Genomic DNA, 24,874 nt, shown 5'->3' on the forward strand with positions numbered 1-24,874 from the left:
TACGCATTTAAAGTGGAGAAGATAGAAGGGTGCCCATGAGGCTAGGAGCATATAGAAAGCTGCCAGAATTAGGCACATGGAAGGGGGGCACAGAGGGGGCAAGTAGGTGTGTGTGCATGGGGCAGGAAGTGCTAAAGCACAGTCTCAATCACACAATTGTTGGACTGGTTTATTAGATAGGGTGCACATGAAGCAAGGAGCTCATGAAGAGAAGCCCCATTCAGGGATATGAATGGGAGGAGATTGGGGCCACCTGATGAGGACACATGGCTCTTTCTGATATGCTCAAAGGTGACAGGGTGAGTATAGGTGGGTCAAGCATCTCATCTAACATCTCTACCGAAGAATATTATGCAACTTGAGTTAAGGTGGGAGAGTCATTTGGGAGCTGGCCAGGGGCTGTCACGTAGCCACAGCATCCTATCCACAGGTGACCATGAAGAAAGAGGGTAGACACATGTACCACAAGCCCACAGGGTTATACTGCAGCATATTATGTACCCAGAATAACAAATTTATCAATGTCAGGCCTTCCTTACCAAGCTGGTTGGTACCCACAAATTTAAAACAGTAGTTGTTTTGGTCAGCTGGGCAGTCGTTCGGTGTATTGCAGTCCCCTTGAGTAGAAACACAGTTGTGGCACTTCAATGCGTGTGCTGCAAAGATCAGAAAATAGTGAATAGTATGTCAAACTCGTAATGAGACTGTGTTTTTGTGGAAAAGGCTTCTTTACTTGGAAGCAAGTTGAGCTCACAAACTCCGTCATCTTTTAGTTTAAACATACAATGTAAATATCTCTGGTGTTGTGCTAACAGTTATCACGTCCCCACCCCTCTTCTTCTATGCATTACCCACCCCTCACCACTCAAAGTCTGCTCCCCTCCCTTTAAATATCAAACATTACACAACATATCCATCTCATAACGTCATAACCATATTTCCTTCTACTGAATCCTCTGTGAATTATTGTTCAGTCTGCTTGCACCAGGCTCAAGGTGCCTCATCACTCACTCTTTTTTTACAGGCTCAGACTGCCTCTTCTGTCGGTCTTTTATCAGGCGCTATTCCTCCTGATTTTTCTGCTCCCTCAGCCTTAAACAGAGCTCTCTCCTTCCACCACAAGAAAAACATTCCCCTAAGGTATTCTCTCTGCTAGGGGTAGGCATAACTTGTGTTATTTCATGTAGCATAATCATGTAGAATTACCTAAAAATTCAGCAGGATTCTGCATTTACTGCTGTTTTCTTAGCACAAAAATGGCCCTTTGCATCCAAAATAGATGCAAGGATGTATATTGTGCTGTGAAAATGGAGCTAAATGCAACAAACTAAAAACAGAAGCATGAGTACATGCTTGCACACGCTTAATGTGCTCTTCCTCCAAATTACAGGATGGGGAGTAATTGTGTTATCTGTAATTCATGTTAAAAAGTAATGTAGAATTACTGAAATTACTCTGATTACTCCTACATAATTAAAATTACTCTCAGGCATAACTTTTGCCCCCCACACTAGTCCTTTCTATTCCACTGGTCCTCTTAGACTTCCATCAATTTCACTATGCACATTCTTCTTTCTCAAGAGGGACAGAAGCACTTTGTCCTGTGGAAATAACATTGGCCAATTGGAAGAAAAATCTGGCACTCCCCTTTTTGCTTCTCTTCTTCACTTTTTTGTTGCTAGTTTATGCACCCATATCTGTGCCTTTCTGGGGAGTAGGTGAGTCCAGAAATTTTCTGTAGGTTCCTACTTGCTCTGGACTACCTCCATGTCTCTCTTCATCATCTCTGATCCCTGTAGGCTGGACCAGGTAATCTTCTCCCAGGTGATTCCTAGGTCATGCCAGTCTTTGCTCCCATGCTCGTAAGACTTATACCCATCTCATGCCTCCTTCCCCATGAAGTAGACTGCCAAGTGCGCCTCATCCAGGTGTTGCTGCTAACCATTGCATGTCTCTGTATATGTTCACTTGCACCTTCACTATCGAGTGGCTCAAATCCATTTTTTCTCACCCGAAGCCCCAGTGATCATAATCCAGCTAACAACAAGACCTATTAAATCCATTCATGCCCTCACTCAGCCCCTGTCCCACCTTTCTGCAACCACACCTGGGCATCCCTAGCTACATCCCCCGCATCCAACGCACCACCTCCGGCGCCTGACCCTTCTCTCACCTTGACGCCAAAACTTGGAACTCCCTCCCCACCAACCTACGCAAGACCCAGGACCTCCTAACCTTCAGAAAGCACCTAAAAACATGGCTTTTCAAGCAGTAACCACCCCCCCCAGCGCCTTGAGACCCTACCAGGTGAGTGGTGCGCTTAAGAAATGTATTTGATTGATTGATTGGTTGATATTGACAAGGACCTCAAACTCTTTCCCCCTGTACCAGCCTGTATCTTTCCAGTTCTGAGCCAATACTGAATGAGTGTGCCCGAAGTCCTTGGGTGGCCAAGCCCCCTCTTTTCATACACGTTCTTGATGTTCCCAGTACCTGTCTGTCCATCACCCTGCTAACACCCACGGACCTGGTTATTGCCACTCCAAGCAGCATACTTTTTGACCTTTCCAGATGCACACAGTCACCTTGTAACTTTTTCCTATTTCATGCATTTTGCTCTTCTGGATAAGCACTTATAAACTTTCACTTCATCCCCCAAGCCTTTTTAATTAATCCCTCATGATTCCTAGCTCCCCTGGGAAGGCATAGCATATTACCACATTCCCAGGTTTACCAATTCTGGAAAATCTGTAAATGTGACAAAATCCAAGGGAGTTGTGTGAAAACACCCACGCAATGCCCATGGAATGCCTCTTGAGTGCAAAATCAAGCAATGCAGCTATTTGCGCTGCACTGCTTTACTCCACATTTATGGAGCCCCTCAGGGCCTTTAAAAGTGTCCTTGTGTGGCCTCATTAATTGCATTTTAGGCTTGCATCACATATATACCACATTGTGTGGTGCAAACGTGATGAAACCTGGTGCATAAATATGCCCCTAGGTCTGTGTATTTATGCAGGAATCCCAGCAAAACACCTACAGGGACTCCAACGCATCCAAAACGCCTCAGCCCGACTCATCACCAACGCACCCCGCCACAGCCACATCACCCCTCACCTCAAAGGACTCCACTGGCTCCCCGTCAACAAAAGGGGCACCTTCAAGCTCCTCACCCACGCACACAAAGCACTCCACAACGCCGGCCCCTCCTACCTCAACGACAGACTCAACTTCTACACCCGACCCGCCAACTGCGATCCGCGAGCCTCGCCCTCGCCACCGTCCCCCGCATCCAACGAGCCTCCTCCGGCGGCAGATCCTTCACCTACCTCGCCGCCAAGACCTGGAACACGCTCCCTACCTACCTCCGAAGACTCAAGACCTACTCGCCTTCAGAAGACTCCTCAAGACCTGGCTCTTCGAGCAGTAGCAGTCCCCCCCTCCCTCAGCGCCTTGGAACCCTAACGGGTAAGTAGCGCGCTCTATAAATGTCTGTGATTGATTGATTGATAGGTTCAGCTACAAATTTTTTCCCACAGCTACCATTCAAAACTGCTTTAACAAGGCTGTGCATTAGCTCCTTTGCGTTTCTCTCTTTATGTGTTTGACTTGCCAAACTTTATAAAATCATTCTGCCATTTTGCTCCAAAACAAGGTGAGCAACAACTCTCCGCACTAATATGTATGGTTGATTTAAGGTCTGATTATGATCTTGGCAGATGGAATACTCCATCACAAACATGACAGATATTTTGTCCGCTCTATTACAGACTCCATAGGATGCAATGGAATTGTAATTTGGCAGACGGAATATACGTCACTTTTGTGATGGTGTAACCCATCCGCCAAGATCATAATCAGGCTCTTTGATTTAGATTTTGGTGGACGGTTTACTTTGTCACAACGTTGACGGATAGATCATCCACCAAAATATAAATCCCATTTAAGTAACCCGTCTGCCGAAATTGTAATCAGGCCCTTAGTCTTAACAGCGCTAAGCCTAGAGGCAGAAGGGGAAGTATTAATTTACAAAATCATTTTTTTTATTTAAAATCTTTAGAAATATGAAAGGAATAAATTGCGCCTTAGTCAAGCCCAGTTATGATGAAGCTGAGGCTGAAAACAATCTCCAAACAAAAGAGCTTTTTTCACCATTTCTTACATTGTGGAAAACAACTAGACTAAAATTTATGTGTGAAATGTGAAAATGCAAATGTAATTAAAAATCCCATCTTAGTCGTGAAGTTAATAGGTTCTAATATGAATTTTAAATTTGCAAATCTTCCTATAGGAGAAGATATTTGGGCCTTCGTTAAGGATAGAAAAAACATCCAAGATGCAATTTCTGTGGAGCAGAAATTCAAGATTTAAATATGTATTTTTTTTCTACTGGGTTTACTTTTTAAGGTCTATCCTTGTAAAATATTATGGGCGGGCTGCCTTCAAAGCATTATTTATATTCTTTTACAACAAATCAGTTAATAATTTTTATCAATTCTATAGATTTTTACCTTGTGTTGGGCTCTGCAAATTAATTGGTATTTATTCTTATTGATATTGATAATTATTTATAGAGTGCATGAATGCCCAAAGGCGTCTCAGCGCTAAAACACTACCACTGACTCATGTGTTTCTGATGGAGAAAAAACTAGATTAGCCAACCATACATTAAACCTTGTTGGCTGGATGGAAAAATAGCCACGTTTGGAGCCGTTTTCTGAAGCCAAGAAGATTATCTTGGCCTCTCTACTGAACAGGCAAGATGTTCCAGAGATGAGCTGCCAAAAACATAAATCTTCTGTCTCCCCAGCTTGATCTGCTAAAGGTACGTAGCCTAATCATTCTGGCACTACGGGATCTTAAAGATCTACTGGGGGTATACCAAGTGAGATTTTCCTTAAAATATTCTGGAGCAGCTCCATACAATGCTTTGTGAACAAGGCAGAGGGCCTTGAACTTGACCCGTTTCCTCACCGGAAGTCAGTGTAGCACTTTTAGAGTTTCAGAGACAGACGTGCTATAAGATTCTTACGCTTAGTGGCATCAAAGCTGCTAACAGATCTAGTAGAATCAAAGTTGCCTTCCCTTCCGGTGTGCAGTATAATCCTCCCTTGGTCGGACGCCACTGCTGAGGTTGATTCTGTACTGTGGTTGGGCCTAAAACTAAATTGTGTTGGATCTAACACTCGGTTCTCTTCCCCATATTTAGACAGGGTGACAATCATATGTTTTTCTAACACCTTTGCTACCAGAGGAAGGTGAGAGATGGGACTATAGTTCATCACATCTTTAGAATCCAAGGCAGGGTTTTTCAGCCAAGGGATGATGGGAGCTCTCTTCCATGGCAGAGGCAAGGATCCCGCCTCCAAAATTGAGTTAAATAACAGTGTTCGCGGAGGTACAACCGCTTCCTTCATCGCATGCATGATTTTTGGAGGACATGGATGGGACGGGGCTCCAGATTTAGTGTGGCCAATAAGTTCAGCAACTCTGGCTTCTGTGAGTAAAGGAAGACGTACTAGGGAGCAAGGCACCAGACATCCCCTCACACAATGGGACAGGCCAACCTTCAAGTTATTATCCTTCAGCTTGCATTAAATATCCTCAACTTTGTTTCAAAAAAAGCACACAAGTTGATTATGGAACCCTTGACCAAAGCCAGAGATGGTATTAGGTGGCAGACTAGATAAGAGCTCCACTGTTTTAAAAAGCTCTTTAGTGGAGTTCCTAGCCGCGGATATTTTCTTATATTGGTTTTTACTTTTTTTCAGTCATAATAAGATGTTCATAGTCTTGAATACACTTTTTATGTTTCACTTTCTCTTTCTCATTATACCCCTTCCTCCACAACCTTTCTTGTTTTCTACATTTGCGTTTTAGCTCCTTAAGCTCCTGAAAGAGCCACGGGACGGACGGTCTTCCCCTACGACTCCTAACTAATTTTACTGGGACATGGTCAGTAATCACGGCTCCGATCCATTCTGCAAAGATCGCCGCCGTGGGGTATCGTTTGTAACGAGAGAGTAAGAATGAGTAGGCATATATAACAAGTCTGGAATACAAATTTTGTTCCAGACTTTAATATTTACAACATTGTGACTTTTGTGTAATATTTCAATGAAAATGTTACAAATAAATAAATAAATAAATAAATACATAGATAATTAAATACAAAAATGAAACTGCTCTGGTAAACTTGAGCTTCCCAGAATCTCAGGGCCTGGAATACTCAACTCTGGACTCAATAATTCTAGGCACAGATACACCGGACCCAGACTTGCAGGTGGGGCTGTGAGAGCTGTATATGGTTGGAAGAGAGAAGCCACGCCCACTCACATACTGCAGCACAGGGGCAGAGAACCCTCCCCCAGCTGACCCCACTCCACTCACATACTGCAGCATGGGGGAGGCAGAAAACCCTCCCCCAGCTGACCCCATCCCACTCACATAGTGCAGAACAAAAGGGCAGAATAGCCTCCCCGCCCCAGCTTACTCCAGTCAACCCACATAATGCAGGGGGGGTGAGAAAAACCTCATCTTAGCTGACATCAGCCCACTCACATACTATGGCATGGGGGGCAGAAAAACCTACATTCTGCTGACCCCAGCCCACTCACACACCCACCAGACACCTGCACTCCGCATCCCTGGCCCTCACACACATCCCACACATTCACCGCAGCCACAGTGGAGGCCGTTCCTTCTCCTCCACCACCTCCAAGACCTGGAACAACCTGCCCCTCCACCGATGAACATCACACTCCCTGGTTGACTTCAGGAAGAAACTCAAGACCTTGCTCTTGGACTGAAACCTGCAACCACAGCGCCCGGATACCCTCAAGGGTGATAGACCTGAACTTTAGAAAACTGATTGAGGATGGGGTAGCAGAACCCCCCCAGCTGACTGCAGCCCACTCACATACTGCAGCATGGGGGAGCAAAAACACCCCCCACACACAGCTGGCCCCAAGGCACTCACATACTGCAGCATGGGGGAGCAAAAACACCCCCCACACACAGCTGGCCCCAAGGCACTCACATACTGCAGCATGGGGGAGCAAAAACACCCCCCACACACAGCTGGCCCCAAGGCACTCACATACTGCAGCATGGGGGAGCAAAAACACCCCTCACACACAGCTGGCCCCAAGGCACTCACATACTGCAGCATGGGGGAGCAAAAACACCCCCCACACACAGCTGGCCCCAAGGCACTCACATACTGCAGCATAGGAAGGAACAGAAAACCCTCCCTCCCAGCTGACCCCAGTCCACTCACATACTTCTCATGACCCAGAGCTCCTACAACCCACAACAAAACCCACAACAAAAAAACACTGAAGGAGAACATGGTGGTTAGTAAAAAAGGAAAAATTGTGTTTTATCTTTCCCCCACGCTCCCTTGTCGTGACAGCCCGACTGAGATGGGTGTAGGATTGCCTGCTCACAGAGGCCCACATAGGAATCCAAAGCCGTTGCCTATGGCACCACATTCCGCCCGAGGAGGATGCGATTAGAAACAGTCTGCCCGTGGGCCCGGGAGCGGGTGGGAGGGGAGGTTACCAGCTGCAGGGCTCGCCAGTGCTGTCAAGTGCTCACAAGTGCAGGGCACCCTTGGGTGGGTCCCCGTCATGGAGGCCAATCCACCGGATGGCCAGGGTTAGCGGAAGTGACATCACACGCCTTTCGACCTTACGTTCGCTCACACACACACATGCTTACACATAAACACAAAATCACACATACACACACGTGTTCTCACAGCAACTCTCTCTCACATGCTCAGAGCACACATTTTAAAACATTTTACTTACCTCAGCTGCCAGGAAAGGTCATATTCCAGCTAAAAGTACTCCATTTATATTACACTGATAGTGAATGACATATATTATTCACTTAGAGTAAATAAAAAATGACAAAAAACAAGGCGATTGGGGCCCCAACTGATGTTCATGAGGGCGAGTTACTCCTTTCTCATCTCACTGATTCTGCCACCTCTGAGGCCAGGGGTCACAAATACAGTGCCAGGGGTCGCAAGGAGGCAAGCCAGGGGTCGCAGCAGGGGTTCTCAGTGGTCCAGGTATTGCATCAGCCCCGCCCTGTCCCTCACACGGCCCCATCTTCCCATGAAAAGCTTACCGAGTCCGACGAGGAGCGCAGCGGCCAGGAGGGAGCCCAGGGCACACCTCATGTCTTCAGAGTCTGTGCGTGATGTCGGTGCGTGAGGTGTGGACGTTATGTCTGTGCGTGATGTCTGTGCGTGATGCCTGTGCGTGACGCTCGGATGTGCGTGACGCCCGCGTGAGGTCTTCGCCTGAGGCTCGTGCGGCTCACACTGCTTGATGTGTCTGTGTAGTGGGTGTGTGCGATGGCTTTTTATACCATCGCGGAGGCAGCGATGCATCTGGACTGGACCGACAGGTTTCAGGCAGATCCATCCGATTCCCAGTGCTTGGTGCGCGTCTGAGGACCAGATTACGAGTGCCCTGGAGAGGGGCAGACACCGCCGCACCCAGTAAGTTCCAGCCCCACTGGCGGGTCCTTTACTGGCCCCGCTGAATACCTCTTATTCAGAGTTTTCATTTGAAGGCCTCGGCTCCGACTGCCCCGGGGTCGGTGTGATATTACTCCAGATAAATGCGGACACTCCGGTGGTTGGAACTTAAGGCGCGTGACCTACCTGCTGCTCCGGGGTTTCACCGCCCAAATGGAGAATAAGACGCGGGTATTTAACGCACAACTTCACATAGTATTTATAAGCAGGTTTCATCTTCGGATATTCACCTGGAGTAAAGTCGGTGTGGCAGTGGGGGGGTCAGGGGGGTCTTGAAAACTCAGATGCACTTGTATTTGTGACGCGCGTGTCATTAGCGGGGGGCTCGGATGGTGCATTTTACCAAGACACTCACAACTGAGGCCAGAACGGGAATGGCATGCAGAATGTGGTTCCTACTTAAGGTTCCGCATGGGGTGGTAATTACCGGGCGTTTCTCCCAGGAGGATGTCTTAGCAGGCTTCCCCGGGGGCTGGGGGGCTGCGCTGGTACAATACTTTATTTCTCACCTCGGCAGGGTGGTGAGTTCAGGTGCCCGGGCCCAGTCCTCAGAAGTCATCACCTCACAGCCAGTGTCGCCTGCCCCTCTCCCCATCAAGGCACTCGATGCCCAGTAAATAAGGTTATTGGTGAATACACACCGACTCCAGCGCACTGACGCACAACGCAGCACTACACGTATTTAATGGGCTTCAGCAGCACACATGGAAGATTACTTTGATTTTTAGGGCCTGCCTTTTTACATCGCTTTTTACTTTCCAATAAATTAAGGATCTGACGTGAAGTACCTGAAATATTCAGGGCGGGAGGTCTGTTCAGTCTGCTCTGCAAAACACACCGCCTCTGACCACTAGGTCCTAAAAGAGCCACATAAAGTCGATTTCCTTAGTGTAGGAAAGTACCATCTTGCCTGGCATGTTACCCCCATTTTTACCTGTGTGTCAGTTTGTTTTTGCCTGTCTCACTGGGATCCTGCAAGCCAGGACCCCATTGCTCATAGTTGTGGCCTGAATGTGTGTGCTTGTCTAACTGTGTCACTGAAAAAGTTTTCTTTAGTGGGATAAAGTCACCAATCCCATCCATTCTGACCTCCCTGGAGCCCTCTTAGGATTCGTGTTGCAGGAGACCTTGGTGAGGAATTCTCCCTTCAGACTTAGATGATTTTTCAGGATGGAAATCTTTGTCTGGGCCAAGGCTGAATCTTGAAACTAATAGGAGAGGGAGCCTATGTCAGTACTGTTGTCTAGCAACCAAAAGACCAAAACTGGGAATGATTGCCAAAAAGTTGAATTTCAGTGTTATCATCATCTAGTTATGCATCATCTAGTATGCTACGGCTGCCATTGAAGGTCAGTTGCTTGGTAGCTTGGGGAGACAGAGCTGTAGATGACAATATGGGTGATGCTAGCTGCAAGGGTCGCGGTTAGGGTTTTTGGATGCTTCTGTGGCCCAGGACGGACCAGGATGTCGCCACTTGGATGAGGAGACAGAGGGGGCGCCCAGCAAGTCAGGGAGCCCTCATAGAAGCAGGCAGCACCTGAAGAAGTACTGGAACAGGCACTTGGAAGAGGAGTGAACCGGAGTCCACCCGAAGTCACAAAAGGGAGTCCCACGACGCCGGAGGACAACTCAGAAGGTTGTGCACTGCAGGTTAGAGTGTCGGGGACCCAGGCTTGGTTATGCATGAAGGAAATCCTGGAAGAGTGCACAGGAGCCGGAGCAGCTGCAAATCAAAAGGTACACAGCAATGCAGTCTAGCGTGGGAGGCAAGGACTTACCTCCACCAAACTTGGACTGAAGAGTCACTGGACTGTGGGAGTCACTTGGACAGAGTTGCTGAGTTCCAGGGACCAAGCTCGTCGTGCTGAGAGGGGACCCAGAGGACCGGTGATGCAGTCTTTTGTTGCCTGCGGTTGCAGGGGGAAGATTCCGTCGACCCACGGGAGATTTCTTCAGAGATCCTGATGCAAGAAGGAGGCAGGCTACCCCCAGAGCATGCACCACCAGGAAACAGGCGAGAAAGCCGGCAGGATGAAGCGATACAAGGTTGCAGTAGTCGTCGTTGCTACTTTGTTGCGGTTTTGCAGGCGTCCTGAGCAGTCAGCGGTCGATCCTTTGGAAGAAGGTGAAGAGGGAAATGCAGAGGAACTCTGATGAGCTCTTGCATTCGGTATCTGAAGAATTCCCCAAAGCAGAGCACCTAAATAGACAGAAAAGGAGGTTTGGCTACCCAGGAAAGAGGATAGGCTAGTAAGAAAGGTAAGAGCCTATCAGAAGGAGCCTCTGACGTCACCTGCTGGCCCTGGCCACTCAGAGCAGTCCAGTGTGCCAGCACACCTCTGAATCCAAGATGGCAGAGGTCTGGGGCACGCTGGAGGAGCTCTGGGCACCTCCCCTGGGAGGTGCAGGTCAGGGGAGTGGTCATTCCCCTTTCCTTTGTTCAGTTTCGCGCCAGAGCAGGGCTGGGGGATCCCTGTACCAGTGTAGACTGGCTTATGCAGAGATGGGCATCATCTGTGCCCATCAAAGCATTTCCAGAGGCTGGGGGAGGCCACTCCTCCCCAGCCCTGACACCTTTTTCCAAAGGGAGAGGGTGTAACACCCTCTCTCTGAGGAAGTCCTTTGTTCTGCCTTCCTGGGCCAGGCCTGGCTGGACCCCAGGAGGGCAGAAACCTGTCTGAGGGGGTGGCAGCAGCAGCAGCTGCAGTGCAAACCCTGAAAAGGCAGTTTGGCAGTACCCGGGTTCTGTGCTAGAGACCCGGGGGATCATGGAATTGTCTCCCCAATGCCAGAATGGCATTGGGGTGACAATTCCATGATCTTAGACATGTTACATGGCCATGTTCGGAGTTACCACTGTGACGCTATACATAGGTAGTGACCTATGTATAGTGCACGCGTGTAATGGTGTCCCCGCACTCACAAAGTCCGGGGAATTTGCCCTGAACAATGTAGGGGCACCTTGGCTAGTGCCAGGGTGCCCACACACTAAGTAACTTAGCACCCAACCTTCACCAGGTGAAGGTTAGACATATAGGTGACTTATAAGTTACTTAAGTGCAGTGGTAAATGGCTGTGAAATAACGTGGACGTTATTTCACTCAGGCTTCACTGGCAGGCCTGTGTAAGAATAGTCAGATCTTCCTATGGGTGGCAAAAGAAATGCTGCAGCCCATAGGGATCTCTTGGAACCCCAATACCCTAGGTACCTCAGTACCATATACTAGGGAATTATAAGGGTGTTCCAGTATGCCAATGTGAATTAGTGAAATTGGTCACTAGCCTGTTAGTGACAATTTGGAAAGCAGAGAGAGCATAACCACTGAGGTTCTGGTTAGCAGAGCCTCAGTGAGACAGTTAGGCATCACACAGGGAACACAAACATATAGGTCACAAACTTATGAGCACTGGGGTCCTGGCTAGCATGGTCCCAGTGACACATAACAAACATACTGACAACATAGGGTTTTCACTATGAGCACTGGGCCCTGGCTAGCAGGATCCCAGTGTGACAGTGAAAACACCCTGACATATACTCACAAACAGGCCAAAAGTGGGGGTGACAAGGCTAGAAAGAGGCCACTTTCTCACAGCCATCTATGCCAGTTTCAACAACTCTAAAAATTAAGATGATAGAAGATTGTGTTGAAAGCTGCTGACAGGTGCAGCAGCACCAAAGCATGACTATATATACTAAATGGCATCAGTGACATCTGAAAGGTAGAGACAGACCAATGGGAAGTTCTAAATACCAACCTTTCATTATCCAAGAGGTTGTTACTCTCCAGGTAGCTGGATTGTTACGCGTTTGCCACTTTTTCCAAAATGTTGGTGGGACAGGAAGCAGAGATTTGAGTCTGAAATTAGAAAAGTCCTTAGGAGCCACTGAAGTTTTTTGAGGAAGGTGATGGCTTTTGTCTTTTGTCTATATACAAGCAACAAAGGCAGATTTAATGGAGACATTGAATAAATTAGTTAAAAAAGGACAGATCTGATTGGAAGCCTCCAAAATAATTTTTATGAGGGCATGGATTTAGAGGGTATCCATATTCTCTTTGTTTGAATAGAAGAGAGACCTTGTCGTCAGTTAAAAGAGTGAAATCATGTAGGGAGGAGCCAGATTTTGAGTAAAACAGAAGATTGTCACCCAGGTTGCTGTGGGTTGTTGGTGGTGAAGTATTATTATATTTTTGCTAAATGTGTTCGTGACGAGGTAACAGATCTTTCTGAAGCTGGCGGGATGGCAAGAATGTGCATGATGGAGAACATTTCACAAGTGGGATTGTGAGCTTTATCTACTCTGTTATCAAAATAGTTAGTTTTGGCTGCCCTGGTGTGCTCTTTCTATGCTCTTTCAATGCTTTGATGGCAGATCAATATATGGTTTTAATGAGGGGGTTGTAGGGCTTCCTCCATCAAGCTTTGATGGATGGGGCTGCATGGATGCTTGGCCTGATGTTGCTCCCCTGAAAAGCAAGATGTGGAAGGTTTGTATCCGGCTGTTTTTCTTACAGCTAGAACCCAGGAACTGAAGTTAGTTGCAGCAGATTCTGCATCATGGTAACTGGGAGGGGGCGAGAATGAGTACTATAGAGAGACTGTTTTTGTTGATCTTTTCAAAAGAATGTCTGATTGTGGGGCGAGGCAGCCGAGTGCAAAGGAAGGGGTTCAATTGGGAAGCCAATCAAAAAGAGAATTTTCATATGATCACTCCACACTAGACAGAGAGAATAGTTGAGGCTCATGTCTTCTATGTTAGATAAAATGGGATTGACAGTGTGCCCGCTGAGGGGGTAGGGTAGTTGGTTACGTCCTAAAGCGGCCAAAGAGTTGACTAGGCTGAGAGTGTCTGGATTGAAGAAGTCACTGAGATGGGAATGGAGGTCACCCAAAATAGTGAAGTTTACAGTTTTGACGACAAAGGGCTCAAGTGAACATGCCAATGTTTGGACGAATCCCTTTCCTGGCCCAGGAGGATTGTACAGAGGGATCCCTGAGAAGAAAGTGTTAGGGCTGTGATTAAGATAGAAAAGGAACCTTTGAAATGGCAAGGAATTCTAAAGCAGTAGAAGATGGCTGTATCACCACCTGGCTTGATTTCACAGTTACATCGGAATGTGGAGTAATTTGCTGGAATGCTTTCAGCATGTCCAGATGAGTCTTAGAGCCAGATGCTTGTGAGAAATAATATGGCCTTTTTCACACCAGAAAATATGTCATGTGTGTGACTTTTGTGTTTAAGTAAAGATCTGGCATTGAGGAGATAGGCAGACAGTGTGAAGGATTTAGAAGGATAGGGGGAAGGAACATTCACAAAATTATTTGGACTGCTAGACACTAATGGAAAGTTGACACCAGGTGTACAATGTTTGACAAAAGATGTGTGGTGGTAAATGGTGTTTAGTATATGATCAGCAAAGGAGTAGGAAATTCTTACCTTAGGAGTATGCATAAAAAAGACAGAACCCTGGCACTAAGAGTACTCTGGGCATTGACGGGCACAGATGGCTTGACCTTGGAATGCCTCCGGTGGATGCGTATTGCTGCTGCATAAACATGATTCATTAAAATGTGCTACTAAAATTAAATGAAATGACATGTTTAAAATGCATAATGCTGAAAAGTGTGTTTCAGAATAATGTTTGCTTTAGAAAACATGAGCTCTCTGATGGCAGCCATAAATCTAGTTTGACATAATAATAAAGTAAATATCTAATAAATTATATTTTGTGTGTGCATAATTAAATGTACTAAAAGGATTAATAGTTTTAATATTATGAAATGTTTTATGCTGCACGTTTTAGAATTCATTTTAAAAAGGTCTCATGTCAGAAGTTGCAGCAGCTGAAATGTTTAAAATGCTAACACTGTGAAATGCTTTTCTAAGCATCCTGAGATTTGATTTTCCACTGTAGAAGGTTATGTTCTTATGCTGTAACATTTTGTTTGGCTTCCACAAGATAACATGTACCCGGGGAACAAAAGCGTGCTGAGTTTATGAATAGGTTTGTGTTTAATTTGCAACATTTGTATTTTGCTGCGGAAACTGGTGACTGCATGGAGAAAGGATGAACCAATGATGAACACAGAAAATGAAATATGCTGCAGCAGAGAACGTGGAGAAGAATCAATTGGTTGTGACCTAAACACCTCATAGACTGACCAATGAAGTTCTTGGTAGTTGATTTCTAGGTGTTTAATATAACAGAATTAGGTGAAGTGGGTTTCAGACTTCTTCTGTTCCTGTGTGCTTTGCAGCGCTTGGCTGTTTTGCCTCTGTTTATCTTTGCCTGTGTGAAACTATTGTAACTGAGAGTACAGAAATGAGATCTGATCGACTACGATTACCCTAAGGAGGGTTTCTTGTCATGCACACAGTTGCCACAATCATCCCTGTTCTTAGGCAGAGATGAGGTGCTGCTAGTTAGCTGGAAAACCTGGGTTAGGCCAACAGGCGTCACATGGTGTGGAATTGTACATAGTACCCCACATTCTATGCGATTTTGCTGCCAAAATCCAGGCGCCTCTTTAGGATAATGAGAACCTTTGCAACAGAGTCTTCGCTATGTTTTCTTTATCAATCTGCCTTAAACGTATGGCAGCTTCCATTTCTTTAAGCACCCATATTGCATTATTGATGGCATACAAAAAATGTTTTGAGCGTGGTTGTCTAGGGCCTTACAAGAAATCTTGTAAGTTCACATTTTCTGAAAGGAGACTAAGGTGTTCTTGTACAGCTGTTAATGTGGAAGAGCATTAACACTGTTGGCACAGTTTGCCCACACTATGGCCCTCATAATGACATTGATGGTCTATACCGAAGACCGCCGTGGTGACAGCTGCCAGCAGACTGCAGCAGAGGCGGTAATCTGCCCGCCAGATTATGACATACAAACACAAAACCACCAGAAGCCAGCCACAACCACAAGTCCGCCAAACCCAACAAAGACGAAAAACTGTTGTACCTGCTACCCACACCACTAGGCCAGCAATACACCGCCCTCCAAATTATGACCCATGAATCACAACAATGGACATTCAACGGCAGTCATCCATTGGCGGTGCACACCGCCATGGCAGAATTGGGCACCCAACACTATTTCAAGCAAACATTGGCCAGAACAAAAACCCCACACCTGAGACATATACACACACCCTACATACCCACAAACAGCACTAGGAAACACACACCCACATAACCCACATTCCTTTGCAAACACAAAAAGACTGCTACACCATGCCAGGCCAATCCCTTAGAGAACTGATCACACACGCCACACCTACCACAACACTTAACACCCTCTGCACAACACACACAACACACAATAGGCATGTCCCCACAAAAGCACCCTTGTTTCACAGATGAGGAGTTGCGGGTGATGGTGGAGGATATCGTCAGCGTAGAGCCACAGCTGTTTGGTGCACAGGTCCAGCAGATCTTCATTGCCAGGAAGATGGAGCAATTGGGGAGGATTGTGGACAAGGTGAACTCGTGGGACAATATCCATGCACAAGGGGCGAAGGGGAAGGTGTAATCCATTGCATCAAGGCACCAGGTAGCCTTCATGAGGACAGGCAGTGGACCCCAATCTCCTCCCCTGCAGTTCACAGCATAGGAGGAGCAAGTCTTGGCAATCTACATCCGGAGGGCCTCACTGGAGTCATTGGAGGGCTGTACACTGGTAATTCACTATTACTAAACTTCCTCCACCCTTACCTGCATGCCATGTCACTCCCTCACCCCGACTCTCTACACCTGTATGAAAGTACCATCTTTCCTGGCATGTTACTGTAGGAGGCTGGACTGGCTTGTAGTGAGTACCAAGGGGTACTTACACCTTGCACCAGGCCCAGGTATCCTTTATTAGTGTAGAGGGTGTCTAGCAGCTTAGGCTGATAGATAATGGTAGCTTAGCAGAGCAGCTTAGGCTGAACTAGGAGACGTGTGAAGCTACTACAGTACCACAAATGATTATGCACAATATCATAAGAAAACACAATACACAGTTATTCTAAAAATAAAGGTACTTTATTTTTATGACAATATGCCAAAAGTATCTCAGTGAGTACCCTCAGTATGAGGATAAGAAATATACACAAGATATATGTACACAATACCAAAAATATGCAGTATAGTCTTAGAAAACAGTGCAAACAGTGTAAAATTACAATAGGATGCAATGTAGGCACATAGGGATAGGGGCAATACAAACCATATACTCCAAAAGGGGAATGTGAATCACGAATGGACCCCAAACCTATGTGACCTTGTAGAGGGTCGCTGGGACTATTAGAAAATAGTAAGGGTTAGAAAAATACCCCACCCCAAGACCCTGAAAAGTGAGTGCAAAGTGCACTAAAGTTCCCCTAAAGACACAGAAGTCGTGATAGAGGAATAATGCAAGGAAAACACAAATCAGCAATGCAACAACGATGGATTCCTGACTGAGGTTACCTGTGGAACAAGGGGACCGAGTCCAAAAGTCACAAACAAGTCGGAGATGGGCAGATGCCCAAGAAATGCCAACTGTTGGTGCAAATAAGCTCTTACTAGGCTGAAGAACTGTGAATACTGCAGGAACAACAAGGGCTAGAGACTTCCCCTTTGGAGGATGGATCCAGCACGCCTTGGGGAATCGTGCAGAAGTGTTTTCCCGCCGGATGGACGCCAACAAGCCTTGCTAGCTGCAAGTCGTGCTGTTAGCGTTTTTGGATGCTGCTGTGGCCCAGGATGGACCAGGACGGTGCAAATTGGACCAGGAGGTAGAGGGGACGCCGAGCAAGACAAGGAGCCCTCACAGCAGCAGGTAGCACCCAGAGAAGTGCCAGAAACAGGCACTACGAGGATGCGTGAAATGGTGCTCGCCTGAAGTCACACAAAGGAGTCCCACGTCGCCGGAGAACAACTCAGGAAGTCGTGCAATGCAGGTTAGAGTGCCGGGGACCCCAGCTTGGGGGTGCACAAAGGATTTCCGCCGGAAGTGCACGGGAGATGGAGAAGTTGCAAAGGTCGCGAAAACCAACAATGCAGTCTGGCGTGGGGAGGCAAGGACTTACCTTCACCAAACTTGGACTGAAGAGTCACTGGACTGTGGGAGTCACTTGGACAGAGTTGCTGAGTTCCAGGGACCACGCTCGTCGTACTGGGAGGGGACCCAGAGGACCGGTGAAGCAGTCTTTTGTTGCCTGCGGTTGCAGGGGGAAGATTCCGTCGACCCACGGGAGATTTCTTCAGAGCTCCTGATGCAAGAAGGAGGCAGGCTACCCCCAGAGCATGCACCACCAAGAAACAGGCGAGAAAGCCGGCAGAATGAAGCGATACAAGGTTGCAGTAGTCGTCGTTGCTACTTTGTTGCGGTTTTGCAGGCGTCCTGAGCAGTCAGCGGTCGATCCTTTGGAAGAAGGTGAAGAGGGAAATGCAGAGGAACTCTGATGAGCTCTTGCATTCGGTATCTGAAGAATTCCCCAAAGCAGAGACCCTAAATAGCCAGAAAAGGAGGTTTGGCTACCTAGGAAAGAGGATAGGCTAGTAAGAAAGGTAAGAGCCTATCAGAAGGAGTCTCTGACGTCACCTGCTGGCCCTGGCCACTCAGAGCAGTCCAGTGTGCCAGCAAACCTCTGAATCCAAGATGGCAGAGGTCTGGGGCACTCTGGAGGAGCTCTGGGCACCTCCCCTGGGGGGTGCAGGTCAGGGGAGTGGTCACTCCCCTTTCCTTTGTTCAGTTTCGCGCCAGAGCAGGGCTGGGGGATCCCTGTACCGGTGTAGACTGGCTTATGCAGAGATGGGCATCATCTGTGCCCATCAAAGCATTTCCAGAGGCTTCTCCTCCCCAGCCCTGACACCTTTTTCCAAAGGGAGAGGGTGTAACACCCTCTCTCTGAGGAAGTCCTTTGTTCTGCCTTCCTGGGCCAGGCCTGGCTGGACCCCAGGAGGGCAGAAACCTGTCTGAGGGGCTGGCAGCAGCAGCAGCTGCAGTGCAAACCCTGAAAAGGCAGTTTGGCAGTACCCGGGTTCTGTGCTAGAGACCCGGGGGATCATGGAATTGTCTCCCCAATGCCAGAATGGCATTGGGGTGACAATTCCATGATCTTAGACATGTTACATGGCCATGTTCGGAGTTACCACTGTGACGCTATACATAGGTAGTGACCTATATATAGTGCACGCGTGTAATGGTGTCCCCGCACTCACAAAGTCCGTGGAATTATAAGGGTGTTCCAGTATGCCAATGTGAATTAGTGAAATTGGTCACTAGCCTGTTATTTACAATTTGGAAAGCAGAGAGAGCATAACCACTGAGGTTCTGGTTAGCAGAGCCTCAGTGAGACAGTTAGGCATCACACAGGGAACACATACATATAGGTCACAAACATATGAGCACTGGGGTCCTGGCTAGCATGGTCCCAGTGACACATAACAAACATACTGACAACATAGGGTTTTCACTATGAGCACTGGGCCCTGGCTAGCAGGATCCCAGTGAGACAGTGAAAACACCCTGACATATACTCACAAACAGGCCAAAAGTGGGGGTGACAAGGCTAGAAAGAGGCCACTTTCTCACAGCCATCTATGCCAGTTTCAACAACTCTAAAAATTAAGATGATAGAAGATTGTGTTGAAAGCTGCTGACAGGTGCAGCAGCACCAAAGCATGACTATATATACTAAATGGCATCGGTGACATCTGAAAGGTAGAGACAGACCAATGGGAAGTTCTAAATACCAACCTTTCATTATCCAAGAGGTTGTTACTCTCCAGGTAGCTGGATTGTTACGCGTTTGCCACTTTTTCCAAAATGTTGGTGGGACAGGAAGCAGAGATTTGAGTCTGAAATTAGAAAAGTCCTTAGGAGCCACTGAAGTTTTTTGAGGAAGGTGATGACTTTTGTCTTTTGTCTATATACAAGCAACAAAGGCAGATTTAATGGAGACATTGAATAAATTAGTTAAAAAAGGACAGATCTGATTGGAAGCCTCCAAAATAATTTTTATGAGGGCATGGATTTAGAGGGGATCCATATACTCTTTGTTTGAATAGAAGAGAGACCTTGTCGTCAGTTAAAAGAGTGAAATCATGTAGGGAGGAGCCAGATTTTGAGTAAAACAGAAGATTGTCACCCAGGTTGCTGTGGGTTGTTGGTGGTGGTGGGGAAGTATTATTATATTTTTGCTAAATGTGTTTGTGACGAGGTAACAGATCTTTCTGAAGCTGGCGGGATGGCAAGAATGTGCATGATGGAGAACATTTCACAAGTGGGATTGTGAGCTTTATCTACTCTGTTATCAAAATAGTTAGTTTTGGCTGCCCTGGTGTGCTCTTTCTATGCTCTTTCAATGCTTTGATGGCAGATCAATATATGGTTTTAATGAGGGGGTTGTAGGGCTTCCTCCATCAAGCTGTGATGGATGGGGCTGCATGGATGCTTGGCCTGATGTTGCTCCCCTGAAAAGCAAGATGTGGAAGGTTTGTATCCGGCTGCTTTTCTTACAGCTAGAACCCAGGAACTGAAGTTAGTTGCAGCAGATTCTGCATCATGGTAACTGGGAGGAGGCGAGAATGAGTACTATAGAGAGACTGTTTTTGTTGATCTTTTCAAAAGAATGTCTGATTGTGGGGCGAGGCAGCCGAGTGCAAAGGAAGGGGTTCAATTGGGAAGCCAATCAAAAAGAGAATTTTCATATGATCACTCCACACTAGACAGAGAGAATAGTTGAGGCTCATGTCTTCTATGTTAGATAAAATGGGATTGACAGTGTGCCCGCTGAGGGGGTAGGGTAGTTGGTTAAGTCCTAAAGCGGCCAAAGAGTTGACTAGGCTGAGAGTGTCTGGATTGAAGAAGTCACTGAGATGGGAATGGAGGTCACCCAAAATAGTGAAGTTTACAGTTTTGACGACAAAGGGCTCAAGTGAACATGCCAGTGTTTGGACGAATCCCTTTTCATGGCCCAGGAGGATTGTACAGAGGGATCCCTGAGAAGAAAGTGTTAGGGCTGTGATTAAGATAGAAAAGGAACCTTTGAAATGGCAAGGAATTCTAAAGCAGTAGAAGATGGCTGTATCACCACCTGGCTTGATTTCACAGTTACATCGGAATGTGGAGTAATTTGCTGGAATGCTTTCAGCATGTCCAGATGAGTCTTAGAGCCAGATGCTTGTGAGAAATAATATGGCCTTTTTCACACCAGAAAATATGTCATGTGTGTGACTTTTGTGTTTAAGTAAAGATCTGGCATTGAGGAGATAGGCAGACAGTGTGAAGGATTTAGAAGGATAGGGGGAAGGAACATTCACAAAATTATTTGGACTGCTAGACACTAATGGAAAGTTGACACCAGGTGTACAATGTTTGACAAAAGATGTGTGGTGGTAAATGGTGTTTAGTATATGATCAGCAAAGGAGTAGGGAATTCTTACCTTAGGAGTATGCATAAAAAAGACAGAACCCTGGCACTAAGAGTACTCTGGGCATTGACGGGCACAGATGGCTTGACCTTGGAATGCCTCCGGTGGATGCGTATTGCTGCTGCATAAACATGATTCATTAAAATGTGCTACTAAAATTAAATGAAATGACATGTTTAAAATGCATAATGCTGAAAAGTGTGTTTCAGAATAATGTTTGCTTTAGAAAACATGAGCTCTCTGATGGCAGCCATAAATCTAGTTTGACATAATAATAAAGTAAATATCTAATAAATTATATTTTGTGTGTGCATAATTAAATGTACTAAAAGGATTAATAGTTTTAATATTATGAAATGTTTTATGCTGCACGTTTTAGAATTCATTTTAAAAAGGTCTCATGTCAGAAGTTGCAGCGGCTGAAATGTTTAAAATGCTAACACTGTGAAATGCTTTTCTAAGCATCCTGAGATTTGATTTTCCACTGTAGAAGGTTATGTTCTTATGCTGTAACATTTTGTTTGGCTTCCTCAAGATAACATGTACCCGGGGAACAAAAGCGTACTGAGTTTATGAATAGGTTTGTGTTTAATTTGCAACATTTGTATTTTGCTGCGGAAACTGGTGACTGCATGGAGAAAGGATGAACCAATGATGAACACAGAAAATGAAATATGCTGCAGCAGAGAACGTGGAGAAGAATCAATTGGTTGTGACCTAAACACCTCATAGACTGACCAATGAAGTTCTTGGTAGTTGATTTCTAGGTGTTTAATATAACAGAATTAGGTGAAGTGGGTTTCAGACTTCTTCTGTTCCTGTGTACTTTGCAGCGCTTGGCTGTTTTGCCTCTGTTTATCTTTGCCTGTGTGAAACTATTGTAACTGAGAGTACAGAAATGAGATCTGATCGACTACGATTACCCTAAGGAGGGTTTCTTGTCATGCACACAGTTGCCACAATCATCCCTGTTCTTAGGCAGAGATGAGGTGCTGCTAGTTAGCTGGAAAACCTGGGTTAGGCCAACAGGCGTCACATGGTGTGGAATTGTACATAGTACCCCACATTCTATGCGATTTTGCTGCCAAAATCCAGGCGCCTCTTTAGGATAATGAGAACCTTTGCAACAGAGTCTTCGCTATGTTTTCTTTATCAATCTGCCTTAAACGTATGGCAGCTTCCATTTCTTTAAGCACCCATATTGCATTATTGATGGCATACAAAAAATGTTTTGAGCGTGGTTGTCTAGGGCCTTACAAGAAATCTTGTAAGTTCACATTTTCTGAAAGGAGTCTAAGGTGTTCTTGTACAGCTGTTAATGTGGAAGAGCATTAACACTGTTGGCACAGTTTGCCCACACTATGGCCCTCATAATGACATTGATGGTCTATACCGAAGACCGCCGTGGTGACAGCTGCCAGCAGACTGCAGCAGAGGCGGTAATCTGCCCGCCAGATTATGACATACAAACACAAAACCAACAGAAACCAGCCACAACCACAAGTCCGCCAAACCCAACAAAGACGAAAAACTGTTGTACCTGCTACCCACACCACTAGGCCAGCAATACACCGCCCTCCAAATTATGACCCATGAATCACAACAATGGACATTCAACGGCAGTCATCCATTGGCGGTGCACACCGCCATGGCAGAATTGGGCACCCAACACTATTTCAAGCAAACATTGGCCAGAACAAAAACCCCACACCTGAGACATATACACACACCCTACATACCCACAAACAGCACTAGGAAACACACACCCACATAACCCACAATCCTTTGCAAACACAAAAAGACTGCTACACCATGCCAGGCCAATCCCTTAGAGAACTGATCACACACGCCACACCTACCACAACACTTAACACCCTCTGCACAACACACACAACACACAATAGGCATGTCCCCACAAAAGCACCCTTGTTTCACAGATGAGGAGTTGCGGGTGATGGTGGAGGATATCGTCAGCGTAGAGCCACAGCTGTTTGGTGCACAGGTCCAGCAGATCTTCATTGCCAGGAAGATGGAGCAATTGGGGAGGATTGTGGACAAGGTGAACTCGTGGGACAATATCCATGCACAAGGGGCGAAGGGGAAGGTGTAATCCATTGCATCAAGGCACCAGGTAGCCTTCATGAGGACAGGCAGTGGACCCCAATCTCCTCCCCTGCAGTTCACAGCATAGGAGGAGCAAGTCTTTGCAATCTACATCCGGAGGGCCTCACTGGAGTCATTGGAGGGCTGTACACTGGTAATTCACTATTACTAAACTTCCTCCACCCTTACCTGCCTGCCATGTCACTCCCTCACCCTGACTCTCTACACCTGTATGAAAGTACCATCTTTCCTGGCATGTTACTGTAGGAGGCTGGACTGGCTTGTAGTGAGTACCAAGGGGTACTTACACCTTGCACCAGGCCCAGGTATCCCTTATTAGTGTAGAGGGTGTCTAGCAGCTTTGGATGATAGATAATGGTAGCTTAGCAGAGCAGCTTAGGCTGAACTAGGAGACGTGTGAAGCTACTACAGTACCACAAATGATTATGCACAATATCATAAGAAAACACAATACACAGTTATTCTAAAAATAAAGGTACTTTATTTTTATGACAATATGCCAAAAGTATCTCAGTGAGTACCCTCAGTATGAGGATAAGAAATATACACAAGATATATGTACACAATACCAAAAATATGCAGTATAGTCTTAGAAAACAGTGCAAACAGTGTCAAATTACAATAGGATGCAATGTAGGCACATAGGGATAGGGGCAATACAAACCATATACTCCAAAAGTGGAATGTGAATCACGAATGGACCCCAAACCTATGTGACCTTGTAGAGGGTCGCTGGGACTATTAGAAAATAGTAAGGGTTAGAAAAATACCCCACCCCAAGACCCTGAAAAGTGAGTGCAAAGTGCACTAAAGTTCCCCTAAAGACACAGAAGTCGTGATAGAGGAATAATGCAAGGAAAACACAAATCAGCAATGCAACAACGATGGATTCCTGACTGAGGGTACCTGTGGAACAAGGGGACCGAGTCCAAAAGTCACAAACAAGTCGGAGATGGGCAGATGCCCAAGAAATGCCAACTGTTGGTGCAAATAAGCTCTTACTAGGCTGAAGAACTGTGAATACTGCAGGAACAACAAGGGCTAGAGACTTCCCCTTTGGAGGATGGATCCCCCACGCCTTATGGAGTCGTGCAGAAGTGTTTTCCCGCCGGATGGACGCCAACAAGCCTTGCTAGCTGCAAGTCGTGCTGTTAGCGTTTTTGGATGCTGCTGTGGCCCAGGATGGACCAGGACGGTGCAAATTGGACCAGGAGGTAGAGGGGACGTCGAGCAAGACAAGGAGCCCTCATAGCAGCAGGTAGCACCTGGACAAGTGCCAGAAACAGGGACTACGAAGATGCGTGAAACGGTGCACGCCTGAAGTCACACAAAGGAGTCCCACGTCGCCGGAGAACAACTCAGGAAGTCGTGCAATGCAGGTTAGAGTGCCGGGGAACCCAGCTTGGGGGTGCACAAAGGATTTCCGCCGGAAGTGCACGGGAGCTGGAGAAGTTGCAAAAGTTGCGAAAACCAACAATGCAGTCTGGCGTGGGGAGGCAAGGACTTACCTCCACCAAACTTGGACTGAAGAGTCACTGGACTGTGGGAGTCACTTGGACAGAGTTGCTGAGTTCCAGGGACCATGCTCGTCGTGCTGGGAGGGGACCCAGAGGACCGGTGATGCAGTCTTTTGTTGCCTGCGGTTGCAGGGGGAAGATTCCGTCGACCCACGGGAGATTTCTTCAGAGCTCCTGATGCAAGAAGGAGGCAGGCTACCCCCAGAGCATGCACCACCAGGAAACAGGCGAGAAAGCCGGCAGGATGAAGCGATACAAGGTTGCAGTAGTCGT

At 46.6% G+C, this 24,874-nt stretch overlaps 1 long non-coding RNA gene across 1 annotated transcript; it reads right to left on the reverse strand.

Moving 5' to 3' along the window:
* Positions 1-613: 613 nt before the first annotated feature.
* On the reverse strand, positions 614-8,598 carry LOC138283056 (uncharacterized). The gene is made up of 2 exons (XR_011201051.1): positions 8,140-8,598; positions 614-656 (listed from the first exon to the last, which is right to left on the reverse strand). It is a non-coding gene; the product is annotated as an uncharacterized lncRNA (long non-coding RNA).
* Between the last annotated feature and the right edge of the window lie 16,276 nt (positions 8,599-24,874).

Source organism: Pleurodeles waltl, chromosome 2_2 (genome assembly GCF_031143425.1).
Source record: "Pleurodeles waltl isolate 20211129_DDA chromosome 2_2, aPleWal1.hap1.20221129, whole genome shotgun sequence".
Taxonomy (NCBI): Eukaryota; Metazoa; Chordata; class Amphibia; order Caudata; family Salamandridae; genus Pleurodeles; species Pleurodeles waltl.